This window comes from Macrobrachium nipponense, chromosome 17 (genome assembly GCF_015104395.2).
Source record: "Macrobrachium nipponense isolate FS-2020 chromosome 17, ASM1510439v2, whole genome shotgun sequence".
Taxonomy (NCBI): Eukaryota; Metazoa; Arthropoda; class Malacostraca; order Decapoda; family Palaemonidae; genus Macrobrachium; species Macrobrachium nipponense.
This window is the reverse complement of record NC_087210.1, coordinates 50451264-50473921: the sequence shown is the minus strand read 5'-3', so window position 1 is coordinate 50473921 and position 22658 is coordinate 50451264.

Below are 22658 nucleotides of genomic sequence, written 5' to 3'. Positions count from 1 at the left end.
TTGTTTGTTTCAGATCATGGGAGCCTTGTGCTGGTAGGGACTCTTGATCTTGTAACAAGCCTTAAAATTAGGTCTAAACACACAGTTAAACTAAAGACTTCCCTAAATATTTTATCTATTGCTTGAACAGACTAATAATATATGGTGGTAACACTACCCAGATGATATTAAAATTAATAAAATCCAAAACATTATGATCATTCTTACCTTCATACAACGTAGAGCTATAGTAGTCTAGCCTGGTTACCAATAACCGCTTGGAACTCTATTAGCCACCAGACTCGTTGGTTAAAGTGCTTTAACGCAAGAATGAGCCAGGTTTTCAAAGTCACGTGCTCTCACACATAAAATGTATACCAAAAGTGAGCACCAAGAGACCGTCACAAACCACAATTCAAACAACTTACTATTTTTTTCACTGTGACTTTACCGGTAGCTCTGTGGTCGCTGCCGACAACCTGTCCCGTAGGCCGTAGCTGAGCTCGTTGTGGGCCTCGTTTCTCTTTCAGTAAGCAATATAAAACGGAAGGATACTTTTCGGCTTTTGTACTGATATATCAGCTTGTGAAATTTTGAAAAATCCTAATATGCAAAATTCATTTTGTAGGATTCTTTTCAGATAAACCTCCTGGATTTCACATTTACTCAAACGCGAGCCAACACTACTTTTGACATTTTACAAAATGTCAAAACACTAAACAACAAATTTGGATTTGGAAAATCAGGAGGGACTGTAAGCAATTTCCTGTGCTTGAATATATTAGACTTCTCGACGCGTATCTTCAACCATTCGAACTGAAAAAGGATACGAGGCTCTTAAGTGACTGAGCAGAAAAGCTCGGAGGTGTGACAGTGCACATGCTATGTTTCTATGTGCCATTTTATATGAAGAATGTTTAAAGACAATAACTATACTCGTTTTTTTTTTCCATCTGTCCATCCGCCTGTGGTGTTTGCGCATGGTAACACTGCGTCCAGGGCTTTAAATAATATCCTATTTCGAATATTAACGGTGTAATTCGCATACAGTAAATTATTAAAACACTTTTCAGTTGCAAATGTACACCCAGATATCCTTTTATTTACCTAAAACGTAGCGTAACTATTTAAGGCTCGGGACGCAGTTTTACCATGCGAAAACACCACAGGCGGATGGACAGATGGAAAAAAACAGAGTATAGTAATGTATGTATTAATCGCTTGCTTTTTTAGAATTATCTGCTTTCATTGACAGTACGTGGCTTCCAAACTATAATTTTCACCAGCAATACCATTTGTTTCATTGCATATCTATCATAGAATCCCCGAACTACCTTAACTGTTCTCTCTCTCTCTCTCTCTCTCTCTCTCTCTCTCTCTCTCTCTCTCTCTCTCTCTCTCTCTCTATATATATATATATATATATATATATATATATATATATATATATATATATATATATATATATATATATTCTTGTTGTTTTAAAACTAAATCAGGCTATGAGACGTTTGTAATGACATTTGAATGAACACATGAGTTATTAGATTTTGTCATGCAATCGTCATCGTAGTAATCATGCGAATTTCCAAATTCCATCATGAAATCACCTCGTTACGCTTCATGTTCATTGTTAGATTTCGTCATGGTGGTCATCATATGATATTGTACAGTACTGAGAAACTGCTAGATCCTGTCATGAATAATACTGACTTGTTTATTACACTATATATTCCCTAGTGCACTTGTAACAAAACATATTTTGATGCCCTTTTATAAAATTCATCTACCCCCATTCCTCTACCACTTATCAAATCTGTTTACATTTGTGTACTTCATATTTTCTGTGTTAAAAACGATAGTCGATTATACTATAAAGTGTGATAATATGTTTTGTCACTAGTGCACGAGGAAACAACATTACACAGTGATATGCGCCAATTAATATTATTTATGAAGAAACCTAGTATTGTTCCTGGACGATATCGTATGCTGACTAACCTGACGAACGCTAATAATGATCATGTAACATCATTGCACGGCGAAATTGAACTACAAATGTGTCCACTCAAAGGTTTTCACAAAACAGCCTTATAAGCCGATGTATTTTATTTAGGGACTTCGTAAGTATAAAAAAGTTAATGGGAATTAAGAAGGGCCCTGAAAAACAAGATCACAAGAAACGTACGATGCTGAAACGGTACGATACTTATGGACTCGATTACTGAACTAAATCCTGGTACCGATACATTTACATTAAAAAACATTAATTCTTCGAAATTATAATGAAAGGAATATATATATATATATATATATATATATATATATATATATATATATATATATACATATATATATATATATATATATATATATATATATATAATATATATATATATATATATATACACACACAGCATAAACGCAATAGATCTGCAAAGCTATTAATAAAATCTTTTATTTTTACAAATAAAACATCCCTTCTTCTTTGACATACTTTATTCCGTAGTCCAACAGCGGATCTATGGGGCTCAGAAAAACAAGGGGGTGGGGGCGAGTTATGCAAATCTTAGTTTTAACATTTGAGAAGAAGCTATAAACAGTCCTGGCTTTCCCTAATGGGCACAGTGGGCACTTGCCCATGGGCCTCCACAAGTCACACTTAATTTTTGTGGTTAGTCTCTGAAATAACAAAGACCGCGTGGAAACACTTTTTCTATTTACCATATTTCCACTGTTGTATTATATTTTTAGTCAAAGTTCATAACTGTTACTATTAGTTTCTTCAATTTATTCATATATAATAATAATAATAATAATAATAATAATAATAATAATAATAATAATAATAATAATAATAATAATAATTGTATTTATATTATAAGTTTAATTTCCGTACTGCGAATGATTGAACAACTGTTTCGATCATTCATAAATTACTTATGAAAGGGCAGTAATTCTTATTACAACGTATACTGTATGGTCCTTGCCCAACTTACACGTATATGTGATAGCGAATGGGCCTGGCTATAATTATGAAAGTCTCTCTCTCTCTCTCTCTCTCTCTCTCTCTCTCTCTCTCTCTCTCTCTCTCTCTCTCTCTCTCTCTCATATCGCTAACAAACTAAACGATGTTTTGAAATTATGAAAGGGGCGCTCGTCTTGCTTTTGTTAAAAAAAACTACTTTGATTAAATAAACACTTATGCCACGTATATCAATTACAACTCTCTGTGCTGGATTCTCGAAATATAATTTCAACCTTAGGTGCGTTCGCGCCACAAACACGCATTAAGACCTTACTGTATATCATCAGGACCCCAACAACTAATTAAATTTTCTGAAATCCACTATTCCACTGGAGATAAAAGAGACCGCTGCAGGCACAATGTTCAAAGAGGAACATAATCCTAAAGTTAATAGCCCTAAGATAACCCATCCGAACTGTAGATTTTTTTTAAGAACCATTTGCACGATCAAAAGATATTTTTTCTCTATCTAAAAGCACTCACAAATACACACGGCCACGTTTCTAAGAGATACGCAGCACATAAGGGATAAAGTAAAAATGCATCACAACGTTTTATGGCTTGAAGAAAAAAAGGAAAAAAAAAAACAAGAGAAATGCGTTTTATATTCAGTGCACGAGGGCATTTCCTTCGGTGTGAAACACATCAAAAGATTTACACTTCTTCATTAAATTCAACAAAGCCTGACGTATTTTTATTCAAGGGTTAGTAGTGCCATTACGCCTTTTAAAAGTCCTCGAGTTTTTTTTTTTTTTTTTTGTTCATTATCCAATTCATTTGTGTGGGTTACTCGTTTGCGAGCGCTTGACGTATCTTTAGAAACATCAAAACGGGGGACAGAAAACACTTCCCGTTTATGCCTCTCTCTCTCTCTCTCTCTCTCTCTCTCTCTCTCTCTCTCTCTCTCTCCTCGCGATGAATAAATTTCCTTAAAAGTCCCCAAAGAAACCCTTACCTTTTGTCACGAGTGTGTATGGGTAGGCCCTCGGACGCCCATACACCAAGGAGAGACTTCAATAAGACGAGGAAATCCTTTCTTTGAAAAGGTGGAAATCTTGCACTTGTTTCCTCTCGTGTTGGGTCTTACCAACATTTTTGTCAACAGCGGAGTCGCCCGCGCGCTTTGATTGTACATAATATTGCTGGGGGCTGTATTTTATATTTGAAAGGACAAGGGGAGAAGCCGTAGAAGAATCCCTGAGAGGAAGAGGAGGAGGAGGAGTATTTTGCGCTATTTCAGGAGTAAGGGACCCGTGTTATTGTTCTATCGTTTTTCGTTCCCCTGCAAGAGCGACCCCTCATTTCCTTAACCTAAAAGCTCTCCCCTCTCTCAGCCCTCACCTCAGAAGATTCTTCTTGTTCCCCTCACTTCAAATACACAGATTCCATCTAAAATTCTTACAGCTTCTCGACAGAATTTATTCTTTATATTAGTCTGAAAAGCTTCCTGTTCTTTTTATCACGTTTCCTCTTTGAAATAAATGAGTTCTGTTGATTTGTATTCTGATGAAAAACTAAAGACGGTACAAGTTCGGGTTTCCCTCTCTTACTTTTCCTGTAATCTATAACAATTGTTATCCGGCGAGTCTTAAAAATGAGTTCTCGTGAAGATCTCAGATTCACTCAGCTCTTACAATATAATGGAATAACTAAAGACTTATTGAATCACTTACGGATTATTTGATACAAGCTTCATTTTCGATACGAAGAGGAAAAGACTAGAAGTAAACAGATCAAGGGATGAATAAGATGGTTTTGAAGGCGAGCCGTAATTAATTCCTGGAAATTTTAGTGGGGGCTTGAATCTAAATAATTTGGAGGCCGAGCGTCTTGTCGCTCCTAAATTACAGTGCTTTTTGCTTTTTAAGATGGAAAAGAAGAGACCCACTATATTTTCATGTACCACAATATATCATTTCTCAAGCTATGCCACTATAGACGCTGCTAAGGTGGTATTACAACTATGCATTTAGCTGGCTGAATAGTTTATTGACAAACTCATAAAATTTGGAGTCATTGCTGTTCATGTTCTCAGGTTTCAAAATCTTGACTATGGCTTTTCGGATACCACTTTGCTAGCAAGACCGACGGAATTACAACAGTTAGGCCAACAGGCTTGAGTCTAAAGTACATTTCCTCCAAGTATTAAACAATGCTAGAGAAATTATTATTTGCTAAGAAGCCGAGAGTGACTCATCAGATCTACATCACAAGGCTTTGGGCTCTACCCTAAGGCTAACCAACAAAAATTTGAAGCTACAGCTGCAACGCAATAAATCTGCTTGTATTATCTGACGCTGAAATTAATTTCTTTTTAAGTTAGTGTGTGGATACAGCGCTATACAAAATCCCATTTTACAAGTGCTTTTCCATATAATTTGCTCTCTGCGTAAAAAGTTTTCGGATATGTCGGTTTGTAATCTTATGGCCAGTGTATACGCAAGAACACTGCTTTGTCAGCGCTTTGGCAGAAGCATTTTACAATAAGTAACGCATGATTTTAAACACTAAGGACAAGAAGTCCCTGTCAGACATTAATATTCCCTGGTGCTTTCTTTAACAAATTGTAAGATGGACCTCATCATGTATCGAACAAAGGTGGTGATTATTTTCATAAGAAGCCAGGAGACGCCGAATCTAGTTGCTAGCAAATCTAGCAATAACTAGAAATTTCAGGTTGGCTTAGTCTTCAATTTTAAACGGAAAATTGTGTTTTAAGCTTTAGCCGTTCAAAAGCTATGGTTGAATTTTATTATGCAGAAGCCATCATCTTTAGGCGTCCAGAACTGTAATTTTCATCTATTATGTCACTTAACAGGGGATAAATAGACTAAACTTTTCTACATACTGCCTACACCTAACAGATTCTAAAGCCAGTTATAATTACTCTTATCATAATTGCTGTCGTTAATAATAATCTTAAAAATGCAGGAGGGTGCTACAGGGCTTACTTCCTAAAGCTGAATGCTTCTTATCAAATCTGAAGATATATTAACACATCGGTATGTTTTGACTATTTACAACAAAAAAGTAATATAAAAAAGGGCACTGAGTTGGGTCGATTGAGTTCTTACCGTAAACCAATGTTTATTTCTAAAACGTGAAAATGCACTATTTGTATATGAAATTAAACACCATAAAATTACCTACAATCAGTTGATGTGAACCATTCTTACAAAAAAAAAAAAAAAAAAAAAAAAAAAAAAAAAAAAAAAAAAAAAAAAATCTTAATCAATTGTACATGAAATAAATAAAAAATCTTAATCAATTGTACATAAAAATAAAAACACAAAATCTTAATCAATTGTACATAAAAATAAAAAAAATCTTGATCAATTGTTCATAAAAAAATCCCAATCAATTGTACATGAAAATTAAAAAAAAATCAAAAAAATCTTAACAATTGTACATAAAAATAAAAACACCAAATTCACATCAATTGTACATAAAAATAAAAAAATCTTGATCAATTGTTCATAAAAAAATCCCAATCAATTGTACATGAAAATTAAAAAAAAATCTTGATTGTACATAAAAATAAAAATCACAGAATCACATGAAAATTTGATTTAGCTGGTGCTAAAGAGAAGAACCCTAAGCTAAAACTCCAAAGGCGAACCAACCATGAGCAGCATAACCGCATCAAACCAGACTGGCAATTTGTCAGAACATCCAGAAGGCGTCTGATTTACCTGATCTGTCTGTGTAGACATTTAGATTCAGTCTACCTTCAGCAATATATCCAGAATGATACTAAAAAAAAAAAAAAAAAAGTCTTATTTCATCCTCATCTATAAATATCGTGACTGTTCTTCATAGTCTTCAATGAAATGTATTTCAATGAAATTAAAAATGACATCAAACAGGATATCATCAATGCAGCGAACCAGAGCTGCATATAACATGCACATTCTAACAGATTTTCTTCCATCTTGACTGCAGTTCAAGGAAAACGTTTTTCATCTTAATTGGCAGGGGGAGGGGTCAAGCATGGTCAATGTGAAATTCAAAACAATTTTATTTCTGTACCGCAACCGCGACTAGCAAGGAAATGAAAGCAACATCATTCCTATCTCTTTCTGAATCACATCAGCGTTTGCTGCAACAACAACGTCGTCTTCAAACCACACGATCTCATCACTAAACCGAGGATGTGGATTTATCATCAAATGCATCATCACTCCAAAACCCGGTCTCTCAAACAAACTCTATTTCTTACACAACTTTTTTTTTTCTTTCTTTCTTTCTTTCTTTCTTTCTTTCTTTCTTTCTTTCTTTCTTTTTGAGGGGGTGGAGGTGGAGGTGGATGGGTTGGGCATAAATTAAAAGCCTCACCCCATCACCTGGAGTCCCCTCCCCTTCCCCCCATCGAAAACATTGATCTCCACCTTTCCCGGTCCCTAAGCTTAAAAGTCCTGCAATTGGGTTGTCGGTTGCAAGCATGACAAAGCCCTTTGGGAGAATTGCAACAGTAATTGTGATGGATGCAACATCTTTAGTCAAGTTGATTGCAATTCCTCGCAGCAGCTTTCTGCAGCAAGCAGGGCAAGATAATGATATTGTTTCGCTTACCCAGGTTAATTGGTTATCAACGGGGCAGGTAAATTAAACTTAATATAAACAGCAGCCTGCTACTTAGGAAGAGACATGTATTTAGTGTAGCGCCGCCACAGGAGGACGGGAAGTGGCAGGAGATAAACAGAATAAATAAATGGAAGACAGTAAAAGAAAAGGTTCAGAAGACAGGATCTGAGTTCAGCAAGACAACAAACAAAATGAAACTCAGGTATGTGCAGGAGGGCAACTGTGCTTGTAGTTAATTTTATGTGCTTATCTACTTGTATATCTATCACTAATGCCTAGGCAGATGGATACACAGATATATTCTCCAAACATATAACAACACAACAAGTCATTCCAGTAATATGCGAAATCTTTTTCAACAATGAAGGGAAGTGAAAGATGGAAGATACATTGGACTTTTGACGTGATTACCGAGACTAATGCATAATATGAAAAATCATTAAGTTGAGGATACACTGTGACATTCAGCAAAGGATGAAGAAGAGAAGGTGAGGAAGGGAAGACCTTTGTAATGCACCAATGACATGATTGCCGTTCATCCTATAAAATGTCCTTTCCTCTCCAACAGAGGAGGAGGAGGAATATAACATCAAGCCCGAAATTGAGTTTATGTTAAACAAACACCAACACCATATTCCTTTCTTCGTCCACTCTTTAAAACTCAATCTCTTCTTCATCATTTTACTAAGCAGAAGATGAACTTTTGGGAATGACCATATATGCACAAATCCATGTGTTTGACTAAAGTAGTTCAGACACCCATTTGCTTAAATGAACGAATTCCAAAACAACGTGTTTTATTTTAAATAAACACAGGCGCGCATGCACGCTTTGTACGTATAGAGAGCCACGACCCGTAATAACATATAAATCATCAAAAATTAAATAGATTGCAATTAAATCACAACATACACTCGTCCCTATGAAGACATATTGAAAGAAGCTATCTCACTGGAATTTCTAGAAGAGGCAAAAAATCGAGATTGCCTTAAAACTAATTTCCGTAACATCCAACCAATAACTGTCGTATTATCATGACAGGAAATAAATCGTGTGTGGAAATCCTTACAAATGAACCACTGCGAACAGAATATATTAATATACTGAGCCCGAGCAGATAATTAGTTAGTCTGCGTTAATTTACCGGGTCTCGAAATTATTGTTATCAAGTTGGGATAACTCGGTACTCCACTCTGATTATTGACGCTGAAATCGCTCGAAGGTCATAATCGCCTTCCAACATTCATCACCTGTCTTCATTATGCACGGCAGATCACTACCGGCTGTCTGTTTGTTTACTTTACTTTACCTAACAATAATACTCAGCTTTTCATCATTGCCACAGACAAACAAAAAATCTCATTTTCCACCTGTCACTTATTAGGTAATAATACAATTAAGGTTTGCTTATCATTTCTCGCTCTTCCTCTTCAAACGTCTGAACAAACGGAAATTCACCTCAATCCTTTATTACAATTACTTAATGCATTGTCAACGATGCCGCCCAGTGACGAGATCCTGATAAAAAATATTACTGCGATGGAATTGAAGACTAAAAAACTGCAAGGAATTGAAGGCTAAAAAACAACGAATATATACGTCATACAAATAAGAGCCGTTACAAAAACAAAACCATATAAAAGGGCACTTTGGCAAACGCAGAGTAGAATTCGATGAGTTCTCATCATTAGACGTTCCAGTCCGATGACTCCAAGCATCTGGACTGAAGGCGCCAACGCACCCGGCTGTGGAGACGGTCAATGGAATTCCACCAGCATGACAGGGGCGTTTGAATGTTCTTCCAGTTCAGAAAACAATGGAACGATTAAACTTCCCAATCTCGCTTAGGTCCGAAGGGAAACAATCGATAGAAAGGATCAAGGATAAAAAAAGTCTCGGGAAACGACAGACCATACTCTTACTGATAAGGAAAAACGGAAATAAGGCGAGAATTCTAAAGCTAGACAGCAGGGGGTGCAAGATCCGGACTCGGCAATCCACGAATGACTGTTGTTAAAAAGACGCAAGAAAAGAAGAAAGGCATCCATTGGTCTTCATTTCTCTGCTAGTAAAGCATTGCATGCTCTGCCTCTTTTAGAAGCTTTTCCACCACTGTATTTACAATGATTGATATATATATATATATATATATATATTATATATATATATTATATATATATATATATATGACTAGTAAAAATGTTCTGTTACAACAGAATTCCAATAATAGGAGCCCATGAAAACACCAAAATATAGAGAGAAAAATACTATATTTCAGAGACTGCTGTCTCCCTCTTCAGGTATTTTTCTCTCTATATTTTGGTGTTTCTATGGGCTCCTTTTATTATATATATATATATATATATATATATATATATATATACATATATATATATATATATATATATATATATACATATATATAATTGTCAGCTGTGCTGCGATAAATTGTCTCTTATAATTTACGTTATTTTTATGAATGCTCGTACAATCTCAAACAACGTTCCTGTTGTTATTCTTATGTAATAGTCAACCTTGTTTCTTCATAGCAGATTACAGATTCCTATCTGCTATTAGAATTCCTGACACAAGCCAAGAAGCTTGGCCACGACCATCTTATCATTTATGATTTTCTAAAGGTTTCATGTTCATAAAATGAAATGTTGAAGATCCTATACAATATCCGAATTTCCCTCTAGTTTCGATGCTACTTGAAGTTCAGTCACCGTTAACCTTGCTGTTAACAAAAGGAAAAGTTGCCATTATATAAATACATCATCTGAACTCAAGCCAATGAAACTCCATTCCATTAAAATTCGCCTCTGTTCACCTAAATAATGACTTGGGTACCTAGTAGTCAATTGTAGTGGATAGCGCATTATATATATATATATATATATATAATATATATCTATAATAAATATATATATATACATATATCTATATATATATCTATATATATATATTATATATAATATATATATATATATCATATATATATATATATATAATTATATAATACATCAGCTCCCGTCAAAAGGTATAATTTGATGAAAGATGACCAAGGTTAGTGGAAGGGGAAGGTCGGGGCAACTTATATGCCGTTGCCATGCAAAGAGGCCATTTGAGCGTACCGTAGTCTATAAATTCTACATAAAAATATTTTGTTTCTTTATCCCGTGAGGGCAGCAAGTTATAGGAGAGAGAGAGAGAGAGAAGAGAGAGAGAGAGAGAGAGAGAGAGAGAACGTGCCATATACATCATCCATTTCACTCTATAAATAGTCAAGAACAGGCCTGCTCTCTCTCTCTCTCTCTCTCTCTCTCTCTCTCTCTCTCTCTCTCTCTCTCTCTCTCACCAGCATATCTGTGGATACTGGAAGCATAGTGGCTATTAATCATCAACTTGTTTACAAGTCAGGGCACAAAAAGAAGCGGTTTTGTCGTGCTATAAATCAACGGAGCCAAAAGCTCTTGACCTCAACGATTAGGAAGATGACTTATCCGTCTTCTCTTATATTGTTTTTGATTAGAGTGCGGTCGGGTATCGCATTGCAAGTCGAGTCGCTTTTAAAAGACAAATAATGGGTCCGTTAAGAGAGATTGACGAAGACGTAAACAATTAGCAGAGACATATGTGACGTAAACCTACTACGTAATTTTGGCTGCACCAGGTAATAATACCTTCTCTGCAACGCTATCGGATAAGCTTAGGTGCGTTTCGGCTGTGCAGATGCGCTACAAGCAGACATCTATACACACATGAATGAGCGTGTGCTGATAAACGTCTAAATGTTTGCGTGTTTGTTTATGCGTGAGTTTCTGCACAAAAGCCGAAGTACATAAACATGAGAATTCTTATCATTCTAATTTACATAAGCACATACGTTACTCTTCTTTTTTCTCTCTCCTGGTTGATATCTACTGCAAGTGTTTAAAGAGAGGAAGTGTAAATATTTAGACCATTCAATGACAATGCTTTACACCTGTACCGATTTAAAAGTATAGAAACGTAATGGTTCGGAATGAATGTGGAGATAAATGGTGAATATTCACTTGTCTGTCTACTGACCAGAATTTGAAAAAAAAGGTAAAGATGGAGTCAGCTTGCAGTAATACAGCTAACTTTTCCTTATTTTGTCACATTTTAAATAGTATCCATTTCTCGATCGAGTCCCGCTAAACTAGTTAATAAAAAACGTTGTCGGTGTAGTCATGCATGCACTACCTCCGACAACGAAATTGCAAGGCGTCCTGTGTCTTTACACAAGGTATCACCAGTAATAATTTGGTTTTATTTGAACTGTCCCCAAGCCTCTACGTTTGAACCTAAATCAAAGCAACCATCATTACCTCTGCAAGGAATGCTGAAAGAAAGGCACTTTATTCTCTCTGTCCCTGAGATTTCACGCGGATCCAGTGGATTGAAACCTTGTTCAGGGCTGTTGTTCAAAAGCGGACGACTCCATGTACCCTTACTCGATGACGACCCCCAGCGGGAAAAGCCGGAGGCCACTCAAACAGGACGTCAGGTCGCAGAAATGATACAACTTGCGTTATTTAGAGGTGTGCCTAAATGTTGGCATCTGTCAGACACATGCAGCCTCCGGGTGCTTCCATAGTTCCGTCATTAAAATAAATTTAATTTATGACTTAATGACTGGTCAAGACTTTCGAATGATGGATGAGACTAATGTGGCATTATTATTATTATTATTATTATTATTATTATTATTATTATTATTATTATTTATTTTTTTTGTGTGTGCTCAATCACAGTCCTCCAATTCGACTGGGTGGTATTTATAGTGTGGGGTTCCGGGTTGCATCCTGCCTCCTCAGGAGTCCATCACTTTTCTTAATATGTGCGCCGTTTCTAGGATCACACTCTTCTGCATGAGTCCTGGAGCTACTTCAGCCTCTAGTTTTTACTAGATTCCTTTTCAGGGATCTTGGGATTGTGCCTAGTGCTCCGATGATTATGGGTACAATTTCCACTGGCTTATCCCATATCCTTCTTATTTCTATTTTCAGATCTTGATACTTATCCATTTTTTCCCTCTCTTTCTCTTCAACTCTGGTGTCCCATAGTATTGCGACATCAATGAGTGATACTTTCTTCTTGACTTTGTCAATCAACGTCACGTCTGGTCTATTTGCACGTATCACCCTATCTGTTCTGATACCATAGTCCCAGAGGATCTTTGCCTGATCGTTTTCTATCACTCCCTCAGGATGGTGCTTGTACCACTTATTACTGCAAGGTAGCTGATGGTTCTTGCACAGGCTCCAGTGGAGGGCTTTTGCCACTGAATCATGCCTCTTTTTGTACTGGTTCTGTGCAAGTGCCGGGCATTCCCTTGCTATGTGGTTTATGGTTTCATTTTTCGTATTGCACTTCCTACATATGGGAGAGATGTTATTTCCGTCTATTGTATTTTGAACATATCTGGTTCTTAGGGCCTGATCTTGTGCCGCTGTTATCATTCCTTCAGTTTCCTTCTTTAGCTCTCCCCTCTGTAGCCATTGCCATGTGTCATCGCTGGCTAATTCTTTAGTCTGTCTCATGTATTGTCCGTGCATTGGTTTGTTGTGCCAGTCCTCTGTTATGTCTGTCATTCTCCTGCCTCTGTATATTTCTGGGTCTTCGTCTAATTTTATTAGTCCTTCTTCCCATGCACTCTTTAGCCACTCGTCTTCACTGGTTTTCAGATATTGCCCCAGTGCTCTGTTCTCGATGTTGACGCAGTCCTCTATACTTAGTAATCCTCTCCCTCCTTCCTTTCGTGTTATGTATAGCCTGTCCGTATTTGCTCTTGGGTGTAATGCTTTGTGCATTGTCATATGTTTCCTGGTTTTCTGATCTATGCTGCGGAGTTCTGCCTTCGTCCATTCCACTATTCCTGCGCTGTATCTGATTACTGGCACTGCCCATGTGTTTATGGCTTTATCATATTTCCCGCGTTGAGTTTTGACTTGAGTATCGCCTTGAGTCTCTGCATATATTCTTTCCTGATCGTATCCTTCATTTCTTGGTGTTTTATATCCCCTCCTTCCATTATTCCCAGGTATTTGTATCCAGTCTCATCTATGTGTTTGATGTTGCTCCCATCTGGTAGCTTTATCCCTTCAGTTCTCGTTACTTTGCCTCTTTGTATGTTGACTAAGGCGCATTTTTCTATTCCAAACTCCATCCTGATGACCCCAGATACAATCCTTACCGTCTGGATTAGGGCATCTATTTCCTTGATGCTCTTACCATACAGCTTGATGTCGTCCATGAACATCAGATGGTTGATTCTGTTGCCTCTTTTCTTGAGTTGGTACCCGACATCCATCTTCTGTAGTACTTTTGTCATGGGAATCATGGCTACTACGAAGAGTAGCGGGGACACTGAGTCGCCCTGGAAGATCCCTCTCCTGATATTAACCTCTGCTAGTCTTATTCCAGAGCTTGTAAGTATTGTATTCCAGTTGCGCATTGTATTTTTGAGGAAGCTGATGGTGTTTTCCTCTGCCCCATATATTTTCAGGCACTCTATTAGCCATGTGTGTGGTATCATGTCGAAGGCTTTCTTATAGTCTATCCATGCCATGCTTAGGTTGGTTTGCCTTCTCCTACTGTTCTTCATTACCATTTTGTCTATCAGGAGCTGGTCTTTTGTGCCCCTACACTTCCTTCTGTAGCCTGGGGGATGGTTATTATTATTATTATTATTATTATTATTATTATTATTATTATTATTATTATTATTATTATTATTATTATTATTATTATCTTATTACCGTCGACAAAAAAAAGAATGAAAAAGATTTGGTAAACTATAAAAATGAAAATTAACGAAAATTATATATATATACATACACACACACACACACACACACACACACACACACACACACACACACATATATATATATATATATATATATATATATATATATATATATATTTATGTATGTATATGTGTATGTGTTTGTGTATACGACACAGAAACAAATATTAGGAATTAAAATCACTCTAATGTATGAACTTATTTGAATGAAAACTCACAGCACTTGCAGTTTTAAAACAAATTTCACTGGTATCCTGTAGTGTGGCATCATGGGCCTGCAACACTGAATGGATGATGATGAAACACTGAGAATGAGAAGACTGAATATTTTAACTCAGGAAGAACAGACCCTAAAAGTAATCTTGAAAGTTCCCTATTATTTCCTAATTACTGTACTTTGCGGGGAGGAGGGAGAGCAACTTTGAGCATTTTTGTCTAGAAAATAAAGGTCTTAGGTTGCAAGAGGTATTATGACGTTTTTGTAAAATGATAAAAATAAGACAAAAGAATAGCTGGAATTGACTGAATGTCCAGTTTCTGGAGACTAGTGATACAAAGACAGTGATGATCAACGTAGGATAGTATTACTTCCTATGAAAAAATAAACAAAAATCCTATTAAGAACGTGAGCAAACCATTCATTCAACCCAAGCGCAATTTATGAATACATTCTTGTGTACACAATATACACATGAAAACATCCTATCTGATAACTGCATTAAGGGTAACTACTCATTTCATAATTAAACTCCTAGATGAATTCCAGACCCTAGGTCACAAGACCAGCAAGTGCCATACTGCCCAAGATGACCAAACAAACATAAAATAGTCAGACTGCTCAACCATCAGGAATCCATACAAATTACGGGTGTGGCCAATCCTCAGTTGGCTGAGCAGTCTTCCATGTTCTTGTATCTTACTACACCTTCATAGCAGAGTTGATCTGGTGATTTCAAACTCTAGGTTCTAGTTACGACCATCCACATTCTTCGGTGATAAATGACAATTATCCCCAAAATCTCTTCTGGTAATTAAAAAAATGTCTTTATAAGGCAGTGCGGCAATAAAACTGCCTGCCAAGCAAAATGGCCTGGTTACCAACCTATCTCCTCTTTCATACTCAATCACCAATACGAGTGCTGGTGACAAACATGAGTTACCTGTCCTCTATGTTAAAATGCTTCATCTTTTCCTGACAACTTCACCATTCCGGCACCATTTGAATGACTGAAAAATGAAATAAACCGCCTCTGTTGGTTAGTCAGAGCCTGGAGACAAACACCAGGTCACCTACTTTCTTTCTTATTTTAATTGACTTACGGAAAGTGTCTGACTGACAGATGTTCAGCTATATCTACACTAACCACCAATCAATGGAACTACTAATACACCACAAATGAATAACTGTCACTGTTATGAAGATTCACTTATGCTTGAGGCAATGAGATGTCATAGTTATGGGAGCAAAGCAACCCCAATTTATTGTACTAATAAAAAAATTTTAATGAAAGAAGTAACTTCATACCCTTCAAAAACATGGGACACATTGTGGCCTGTTTTAACAGTAAACCATCTGAGAAGTCTGCTACTGAGATTTTATAAAATGAGGTCGCCTTGATGATTCTAGCAAGACCGTTCCAGTTAACTGAAAAAGATTGCATAAAAGCAACCTTGAACAATACTCGTTGGTACACTGACAGCTATAAGTGCGAGCAGCTCTATACCAAATCAGTGAATTTAGTTGGTTATGAATGACTGCCCGGTCAACCAGGAACTATGCCTAACCAGTGAGGAACTGTTACCCACAATAATATATATATATATATATATATATATAATATATATATATATATATATATATATATATATATATATAATAACTAAACGAGATTCAACATTTTGTTCCATCGCTCGTCCAATAATAATGAATATTATGTGTATTCTATGAAATAATAGGTTTTATACTGAATGAAGTTACGAATGAACAAGGCAGGGCTTCATTAACAGCGTGGGAAAATGCTGGCAGAAATCATCATGTCAAAGATAGAAGAAAGCATTTCGTACCAAGAGTCTCGCTCTTGGGGTGAAAAGCAGGAAAGGATGCATTTCCCTTGGAGGCAGAGGAGGATAATAATGCAAAACTAACCTACTACCTCGCAGCTCGTGAGAGGGGCACGCGATTGGTTCGAAAGCTTGTCTCAGAACCCAGCCATTATTGCATCAAAGAAATTAATACCGTCATGCGATAAACCAAACCTCTCGCTCACTCTGAGCCCCATCCCCTCCCCCTACCCAAACCCCCCCCCCCAACGCCAGTCCTCCCCTCGCTCTAATGATTATGGTCATATTTTTTTTCTACAACTAAAGATGTGAATATTAACGTTTTTGGCCAATAAGGGAAAATTTAAGATTACCGCATCGTTTAATGCAGACTGACTTCTATCTTTATCATAAAATAATTTCAATAAAAATCTATCATTCATATAAAAGAAAATAAATGCTCAGTCACTTGGTATGGTATGTTTTCGGTTTTTCTGTTTGAATATTTCTACTTAATGATATCCGTGGACGGCTTTACATTTAATATCAAAACTACAGGCAGAGAGAAGGGGAAGTAGCAACGATGTTAAAAAGTGGAGAGAGAGAGAGAGAGAGAGAGAGAGAGAGAAATATAATGAAGCAGAAAACCAAATACACTGTTTGGAATTTTAAAGTGAATTTTATTGTATGGAAAGACGTAATACCTTATCCTTTTCTTATAAATATTATTATTATAATATAAAAAATACCTGATGGAAAGTCAAAGGATTGTTCTACCCTATACCCGGTAGGGTGGATAATACGCACAGAAGCTGAAACTAAACAAAATCTCAAGAGAAAGTTACAAATGAAAAAAAGAAATATAAAGAGAAACAACGGTAATGGATTTTAAAAATTATTTCAGTACAGGGCTAAAGGATGCATTTCTTCAATTTATTCTGACATTTAAATGAATGGTAAAAATAAATATTTTTGAATGAAGCATAACAACATTCTTATTTTCAGAGACGACACACTTGATTTAGACATAGGTAGTGCCTTGCAAATCGGCTTGTACGTGCATATATATATATATATATATATATATATATATATATATATATATATATATATATATATATATATATGTGCACACACAATTTGCTGGTTACTCTTTTACCAGATGCGTATGTAAATGTAAGAACCACAATGCTTAGCTTTTTGGAAACACTTGTTACTACAAAGCCTGAGATCCAATTGCAGGAATATATAGCAATTTTGACGTCCGTAGCAGTTTTCGAACTCGCATCCGGGGTATCAGAACGAGGTCGCGTTACCATGTTAAGGACGTCACAATTGCTTCTTATTGTTGCATTTGCATCTCAGGCTTTGTGGTGACACGCGTATCCAAAAACTGTGAAGAATTGGAGAAGCTAAGAGGTCAATGTGGTTATTGCAATATACAATATATATTTATTACGATATATAATGTTTATATGGGCGCGTACATGCATATAATTTTAACATCAAAACGTCTCTTCTACTAAGAAGAGGCTCCAGAACAACAATCAGCAGAACAGTTACTGCACATTCACACTTTAAACTGATCAACTATAGATAAAACCCCTGTGCCGTTTAAGTTCCGTTACATTAGCTACTTCATTCTCTTACACAGAAGACTCACCAGTGCGTCTAACCTCAGATACGCAAACACACAAATATATATGTTTGTGTGTGCGATGTGCTGCTACCCTATACTTTTTCCCTTCGGAGCTGCCACCTATTTCATTCGACTTACTAACAGACCAATAAGAACACGTTTAACTGCTCTAATCAACATGCAAAGTGGATGTAATCAAATGTTCGTACTCTCCTTCCTTCACTAGGATGTTAACCATGTCCACGCAATAGTGATGTAATTACTCTTAAATGCTAAATCCCAAGGAGAAAAGGGCCATATAAATAAAGACCACAAGTAAAATGTTTGAAATTCAAAATTAACAAAGAAATATCATTGGGGCAGATCTTATAAAATTTTCCATAAAGCTTCGACTAGATCGGATAATTCCTCTCGAAATTTCTATTTTCCTTTTTCAGTTGTTGGAGTTCCACTTTAGTTTCCTTTCCCCTCTGATGAAGTAAGCTTCTCTTTCTTCCCACTGATCTCGGACAATCTCTCCACATAATCAAACCATCCCAAAACACAGCGAACCAATTTTTCACCTCTGCTAAGCGTTTCACCTCTTGCACTATGAATTTCCTCCTATTTTTCTTATGCCATATGTACTGCAGCTCATCAGTTTCAACCTTTTTGCTTTCATTCACATTCCACAGCCATGCTTAATTTCTATGAAGAGGAGTTGAACGAAAAAGTCACATCATACATCACCATCTTGCCTTCTATGGACACTAAACCTCTTCCCAACATTCTGTGGAAATTTTTATCTATCTATTACCTATATATATATATATATATATAATATATTATATATATATCTATATATATATATATATATATATACTATCTATATATATATAAAATACATATATATATATATATTATATATACATATAAATGTACATTAGATGTATTTATACATGTCATGTGTATATATGTTCACATGTATATATTTATACATACATACATACATACATATATATCTATATATATATATATATATATATATATATATATATATATATATATATATATATATATTCATATATATATATATATATATATATAATTATGATCTGTTGCAAGAGTCTAATCAGTGGATTTAGGAGTCCAATGTTACTTGAGTATCGATTCCCGTTCCTTTCGGCCTCCCTCCCCTGAACACCGCATCAAGAACAGATCGATAGGAGAAGTGAAATGAGAGGTGTAACAATTACCCCAGTTTAGCAGTCCCGGTGGCTAAGGTCACGTGACTCACTTACCTGACCGGGTCACGCACACATCGAATTAGGTTTTTTCTGCCTCGGAAGTTTTAACCGAGGATGTCAATCATTCCTTTAGGTTATCGGCGTCGTAGCTCAAAAATACTTTCCGGGTTAAAATAACTACTGCGGAAATGGGCCGTGATTTTCGGATGGAAAATGGTTCCTGTCCGTAGAGAGATGATGAATGTTTTGTTATTACCCTCCATCATTTTAGAGAGTTTATAGGAATTCACATTTTTTCAGGAAGTTCGTGGAATGTGTATCATTTCTTCAAAAGTATTCTTTCAAAGTTCTTACTAATTTTGTCTTACACGAAAATTCTTTCAACAAAAGGTAGCGTTTAAACCATCTATTTTCTACAAAACACCAAAATAATGAACCCGGTATCTTGTAATTTTTCCCAATTGAGTTTTGTGGACTTGGCAATTACCCAGATACTTCATAAAGCAATTTTTCATTACAATTAATGAAAAACTATGCATTTACCGTTACACCTACATTTAAGAAACACACAGCTGAAATTGGGCATATCACATTTTCTCTTGATTAGAGAGAGAGAGAGAGAGAGAGAGAGAGAGAGAGAGAGAGAGAGAGAGAGAATCTAAGCTTTTCAAGAATTTGTGTTATAGCCGCAGGTCCCGTGCCTGCCATGACCTTACACTGTCCCACTGATTATTGTTACGTCGAGAACTTCACATTCCGTGTCGTTGTGATTTTTCCCTTGTACTGAAGATTCTCGGGATTATAATCATTTGTCGACTGATCTAGAACTTGATTTTGTCACGACATCTTAAAAAAAAAGTAAATAAAAAAGAAAAGAAAAATAGAAGCCCGTCCGTGTGAGCTGCTGTTTTTTTAATAGAAGTTACATTTGCTCCCCCCCCCCCCCCCCCCACACACACACCTTTTTATAAATAGTAATTACTCAATATTTTTCCACTTTGCAGTCATTCTGCATCTGATATGCTTGAGGCGTTTTCTTTAGTCATGAATTTATGACAGTACGCGCAGAAAATCTTTGACAACTTGTAAACGTCGTTCTCGTACTTAATAAATAATCTAGGCGTAAATGACAATTATCATCAATAAGAGATATTATTTGTTGCAACTTTCGGCCTAATATAAGTGAATGATAATAGACTAGTCTTTTACTAATGGTTCATCACTTAAAATCTACAAAATATCTCCGCTGAAGAGACCAAATTTGAACCATTATTATATATTACGTTCTATGTATACCATGATCGTTTTATTTGTATGTTTCTTCTCTTACAGAAAGACATTCATTCTACATTTAAATATTCTCCTTAAATATTCAGATCTCGTTGACACATTGATTGCAATTCTAAATCGAGAGTCGGTTGTAACGTAAAAGGTTTCCAAGAAATCCTCGACAGACTTCTCGGGTGTCGAGAGCCTCGAGAACCTTTAGCTGATCTGCCCTGAGACTCGTTCATCGGATTTAAATATCAGTCACTTTGAATTCTCCATCGCTTCCGAAAAGTATAAATAGGGGAACAAGAACGGTCTCCGGCTCTGTAGATCTTTGCAAGTTCACCATAAAACTATTCTTCATGCAATTCAGCCGCGTCATTAAATTTGTTATCATAATAACTGTTCAAATTAAAAATTGTTTATGAAAATATTCTTCTGCAACGTAGAGATAACTTTGACAACACTCTCTTCACTAGTGAAAGCACGCATGTAGCCGTTATGTTGACACGAATTTCTTTCCTTCTTGTTAGAACATGAAACTATTAGTAATCTATGACGAATTATCGTGCGTATTCGTATATGTTTGCATAAAGTAATTACTTACTGAACATGTAGCGCGTTTAGATCATTATCAGAATAAATAAAATAATGAATGAATCCAAAAACAGTCACGATGTAAAAATAAAAATTACAAAAGAGAAAGCCATGTTTTCCCACATTCTTTTTATGTTCCGCTGCTCATTCGTTTAAACTGACTATTGGAAAAATATTGAATGTTATACCTGTCACTGTATATTTGGTCTGCTACATGTTGCATGGCCAATGGTGTCTATTTATTTATATGTGTAAAATTGCTGGGGCGACGAACATCCTTTTCGTGACATCATAAACTAATCCTGACTGAAAAGAATGTTTCCCCAGGTACGAACAGCGGTAGAGAAAGCTCTTTCTTTTTATATTTTGTTGTAAAGACGTATGTCTACTATCGCCTAATTTTTTCACACAGGCACACACACACAGATATATATATACACTATATATACATATACATACATACTCGTATATATATATGTGTGTGTGTGTGAAAGTAGGTAATAGTAGACACGTCTATACAGCTTGCTCAATTGCCGTTCGTACCTGGGCAGACTCTTTTCTTGACTAGCTCAGCCCGGCACTCATTCACACACACACACACACACACACACACACACACATACACACACACACACACATATATATATATATATATATATATATATATATATATATATATATATATACAGTGGACTCACACATTCGGGATTTCTGGGGAACTCCCTGACGTTTCCCCAGTGTTCGCGGAAAAATTCGCGCATTCGCGGTATTTTTCTATGAAATAAAATATCCACAAATTCCTGGTTTTTTGATGAATTTCATCATAAAAATGCACTTTTTGTGATAAAACTATTAAAAAAAACCAAGTATGAAAATTTTTAGTGGGTTTTTCTTGAGTTTTAACTAACAAAATAGGATGTTTTTAGCATTTTCATAGGGGTTCCAAACATTCGCGGGTTCTAACTATTCACGGGGGGTCTGGTACTCATCCCCCGCGAATACGGGGGGACCACTGTATATATATATATATGTGTGTGTGTGTGTGTGTGTGTGCGTGTGTGTGGATGTGTGAATGAGTACCGGATTGAGTTAGTGGAGGCTCTATGTATCCCTCCGGTTCCATTATTTTTAAATACTATATTTAACTTGTATTTTCTAGAAAGCAAGGGTATGGATATATATATATATGTATATATATATATATATATATATATATATATATATATACATTATATGTATAAAATATATAAATTACTACCAATTACTGTCTTGGAAGAAATGCAGTTTTCCTAGATGAGAGACAGCTCTTGTGGCAGTTGTTATTTTACTCGTCACGAGCATCATTAGTTACAATTATATCATTCCTTCTCAATAAAAATATCTTTTTTCTGGAAGACAACATTTGTGATTACGCGATTCTAAATCTAATTTTGAACCTATACCACAGTTGATAATCCTGAC